Source organism: Neofelis nebulosa, chromosome 8 (genome assembly GCF_028018385.1).
Source record: "Neofelis nebulosa isolate mNeoNeb1 chromosome 8, mNeoNeb1.pri, whole genome shotgun sequence".
Classification (NCBI taxonomy): domain Eukaryota; kingdom Metazoa; phylum Chordata; class Mammalia; order Carnivora; family Felidae; genus Neofelis; species Neofelis nebulosa.
Genome location: NC_080789.1, coordinates 2,079,688 through 2,084,499, shown reverse-complemented (window position 1 = coordinate 2,084,499; position 4,812 = coordinate 2,079,688). Strand labels below are relative to the sequence as shown.

Genomic DNA, 4,812 nt, shown 5'->3' with positions numbered 1-4,812 from the left:
GATGCTAAACAGGAAGTATAGGAGGTCGGGGTACCAAGGATAAAACAATTAGCTCAGTGGGGGAAAGGAGGTCAGTGAAAGACTTCTGCAAGCTATAAAGTGCTATAAAAATATAAATCTGTTATTATTATGGTGGTTGTTATTATTCTTATGGCATTTCATTTACTTTCTCGGGCAAACAAAACTGAGGGAATTCATCACCAGCAGGCCTGCTCCACAGGAAAGGTTTAAGAAAATGTTTTTCAAGGAGAAGGTAAATGATATAGGTCATAAACTTGGATCTGCCGAAAAAAAAAAAAAGGAAGAGTAGCAGAGAAGAATTAAGTGAAGGTAAAAGTCTTCTTTTTCTTAATGGATCTAAAAGAGAGTTGCTTGAAATCATAACAATATATTGGATGATAATAGCATACGGAGAGTTAAAGTAAGTGACAGCCATGCTGTAGTGATGGGAAGGAGAAAGTGGGATTATAAGCAGACTGCATGAAAAGTAGTGCATAGATGGACTTCAAATATTTAACTTTATATTAAAAGCTCCAAGACAACCACTGAAAAGAATATAATGGCTTTGCTAAGAAATGAGATAGAATTCAATCATATAAAATGCCTAGTTAAAACCACAAAAAGGAGGAGAAAAAGAGGGAGAAAAAATAAGAAATGCAACAAGGAGAAAATAATTACAAACGTGGTAGATACATGGAAATCCAAGTACATCGGTAATCACTTTTAATGGGAATGGTCTAAATACACCGATTCAAAGAGAAGTCTGCAAGTAGTCTCCTAGAAACCCATTTTAAATATAAAGACGCAAAGGGGTTAAAATTAAAGGGATAAAGAAAGATATATCAAACTAACTTTAATAAAAAGAAAGCTGGAATAACTATGTAATTTCAGACAGAGGCAACTTCAGACAAAGGAAATCATCACGGATAAAGTACAGATTACATAATGATGAAGAGCCAATTCTCCACAGATACATAACAATCCTAAACATGTATGCACCTACCAATAGAATGTTAAAATAAACAAGGCAAAAACTGTTAGAACCACAAGGAGAAATAGACAAATCCCCTGTGATTTTTGGAGACTTCAGCATTCTTCTGCTACTAATAGACCCAGAATATTGGTGAGGACATCGTTGAACTGAGCAGCACCAATGAACAACTTGATTTAATTGATACTTCTAGAATATTTCATCCAATGATAGCCCGATACACATTCCCCTCAAGTTTTCACGGGACATTCACCTAGTGAGACCACATTTTGGACCATTAAACCCACCTTAACAAATTTTTAAAAATAGAAATCAGACAGAGTATGTTTCCAGACCACAATAAAATGAAAATAAAAAGCAGAAAAGTAGCTGGAAAATCCCAAATTATTTTCAGATTCAATAGCACACTTCTAAATAACACGTGGTTTAAAGAAGAAGACTCAAGAAAAGTTAAAGCAGATTAAATGAAAATGATAACGTGACAAATTAAAGGACACTGTATAAAAGGCCTGACCAGTATTCTCCAAAGCTGCCAACAGCATCAAAAACAAGGAATGTCTGAAAAGCCACCACAGCCTAGAGATGCTTAAGGGGACATAATGATGACTGTAATGTGGGATCCTAGAACAGAAAAAGGACATTGGTTAACAACGAAGATAATCTGAATAAAGTGTGGATTTTTGGTAACAATAATGTATCAACATTGGTTCGTTAATACTAATAAATGGGCGACATTTATGTATGTTAAAAAGAAAGGAAATGGGGTGTGGGATATATGGGAACTCTTTGTATCTTTGTGACTTTCCTATAAATGCAAAACTTCTCTAAGATTTTAAAAGCTTATTTAATACAAATATAACATCTAAATTTGTGGGATGCAGTGAATACAGTGTTTAGAGGAAAATTTATAGTATTTAATGTATGTATTAGAAAAGAAAAAATATCTAAAATCAATAATCTACTTTCAACCTTAGGAAACTGGAGAAAGAAGAGCCAGTTAAAAATTAAACAGGAAAAAAGTAATAAAATTAGAGCAGATCAATTAAGTTGAGAAGTAGAAACCAACAGAGAAAATCAATGAAACCAAAAATAGTTTCTTTTAAAAAAATCAATAGAATTGAAAACCTCTAGCTAGTCTAACCAAGAAAATAAGGGAGAAGACGTAAATTACCAATATCAGAAATGAAAGCGGGTCCATCATACTTGACCTCATGGACATTAAAAGGAAAACAAAGGAATTTCCGTGAACAGCTTTATGCCCACAAATTTGATAACTTAAATTCAGTGGACCAATTCCTTGAAAGACACAAACTACCAAAAACATGTATTAGGAGAAATAGATCATCTGAATGGCTTGTATCCCTTAAGAACATTGAATCAGTAGTTGATTAATGTTACCCCCCCAAAAAACCCCACCAGGTTCAGATGTTTCACTGGTAAATTCTATCAGACTTTTAGGAAAGAAGCTATACCAATTCTTCACATTCCTGCCGGAAACAGGAAGCCGAGGAAATACTTCCTAACCCATTCCGTGAGGTCAGCAGGACATTGTAAGAAAGGAAAGGTACGGACCAGCGTCCATGAGCATAGACACAAAATTCCTCAACAAAACATGAGTAGATGGAGTTCAACAACGCATAAGAAGGAGGCACCGTGACCAAGTGGGACTGAGTCCAGGAATGAATTCTGTTCCTTTCCGGAAACTCCTCGCTTTCTTGTGGATCTTTCAGAGCTCTTGTCCACGAACTTCTGAAATGTGGGTCATTGTCCTTCCAATTCCATCTAGCTGGTGCTGAGCCACACGTTTTGTCCCAAGTTGAGACGGTTGGGATGGAGCTCCGTGGAAGCGAGTCTGCTTGAGAAAGGCTTGAATTCGTGTTACACTAACTGCATGTTTTTGAGTCAAGTGAATTGATTTGAGTTGACTGCATTTAGATTAGAGGGAATTGAGGAGAGATCAGAGAGGGTCCCTGGGGAGGGAGCATTAAGTTACCTCGAGGTCTGCACATTGGACAGGAGATGCATAGTAGGAGGTTTCAGAGGAAGCAGCTTGTGCCAAGGCCCTGGGGCAGACCAGAGCACAGTGCTTCAGAAGTGAAGGAAGGTCAGAGAGGCTGGAAAGTGGAGGGGGGCCCTGGGACCTCAGCCCCAGAACTGTGAGAAATGATGTCAGCTAGCTGCCCAGTCTGTGGTCTTCCTTCCAGTGGCCCAACAGGCTGACAGAAGGGAGAAGGAAAGGAAGGAAATCGATCAACAACAAAACATGTTCAGTTTTCATCCACAGGGGTGCCAGACAGACGCAGCGTCTTGACTGGAGCAGTCAACGAGAGGATGAAGAGAATTGCAGGATTTTAGGTCCATTTGGGAAATCAGCAGGCTGTGGACGTCCCCTGGATCCTGGGGAGCAGGCGAGAGAGGGACGTGTCAAGAGAACCGCTGAGATTCACGGCTGGGACGGGGGGAACTCAGGACACGGTAAGCGAGCTGCAGGTCTGGGGCGTGGCGGTCTCAGTGAGACAAGACGACGGTGGGGGGACGGCCTGGTGGTGCCGTGCGAGCCCCCATCTGGTTGGTGGGGAGCCGGACTGGGGGCCCGGGCAGCACCAGGCCTGAGCTCCACGGGAGCGGCTGAGGGGACAGCCGGGAAGAGCCAAAGAAGCACCTGACCGGGGTCCCCACTGGGAAAAGACAGTGGCCCTAATGGGGCACCGTGGAGGCTCAGGTGGCAGGCCTGCACGTGGCCTTTGTGTGGAGGCGACAGTGTGGTTGGGGGTTGAGGGCATACTTGCCCCAGAGCCCCCGGCTGGTCACACAGCATGCTGGGCACACGCGTCTGGGGGCTGGGCCACTCTCCCCTCGGGGACCCGCCATCACAGAGGCCAATGCTGTGTCGCGGAAGCTCACGCTGACTCTCAGGGAGGAACCTGCGGGGAACAGGTCGTGCCTCAAGGGGTGTCTGTCCCCTCCCTCCCCTCCTCTCCCAGGACAAGGACCCAGCGCGGCCCTGCTCCAGCCAGGACGCCCTCAGCGCACAGCACAAGTAGGTCTGCCCTCCGGACCTCCCTCTGCAGCCTGACTGACGCAGCAGCAGACAGCCCACCCCGCGTGGGTTCACCGGGAACCCTTTTGGAGCAGCAGCCTGGGGGACACGTCGCCGAGGACAGGCCTGGCTCTGGCGATCACCGCAGGTGTCGGCGGGAGCGTCTGCACCCCTGCAGGGAGGGGCTCCCCGGAAGTGCCCAGGACGCACTGGGGCCCACGCAGGGCCCTCTGCACCCCGCTCGGCTCAGGCCAGAGTCAGCAGAGCCCCGGGTGGCCTGTCCCCGTCATCCCCGTGCACCTGCCCGCACCTGTCCCCTGTCCCTGCACCTGGGATGTGCAGCCAGCGGCCTCCAAAGTGTCTACACCATTTGCACGTTCCCTAGAACGAAAGGTCTTCCGCTCCAATGGCACCTACTGGGAGGGGTCTTCCTGGGCCCCCAGCGCAGTCCCCCCCGCATTCCCCTCCGGCCCCCATAGGGGCCCGCTTCTGTGCTTCCTCTGCAGGCTGGTCCTGTGTATACACTTACCTACCAGCTTGTCTGTGGTTAGACACACACACGCACACACACACTCACACACCCCACTACATACAGCACACGTGCACACCCCATACCACACACCCCACCTGCTGCAGACACACCCCACCCTCGTGAGTGTAAGCTCATGCATGCGGGGACTTTTGCTCACGTTGCACGCTGACGTAGAGCTGCTCACTCCGTACAGAGCTCAGCCCAGGACAAGGCGGGCCTGGGCGGGCACGGCTGAATGAGTGTGTGCGT

At 46.4% G+C, this 4,812-nt stretch overlaps 1 long non-coding RNA gene across 1 annotated transcript; it reads right to left on the bottom strand.

Annotated features, from left to right (window-relative positions):
* Positions 1-1,149: 1,149 nt before the first annotated feature.
* LOC131518678 (uncharacterized) lies at positions 1,150-4,078 on the bottom strand. The gene is made up of 2 exons (XR_009265235.1): positions 3,777-4,078; positions 1,150-3,388 (listed from the first exon to the last, which is right to left on the bottom strand). It is a non-coding gene; the product is annotated as an uncharacterized LOC131518678 (long non-coding RNA).
* Positions 4,079-4,812: the final 734 nt, after the last annotated feature.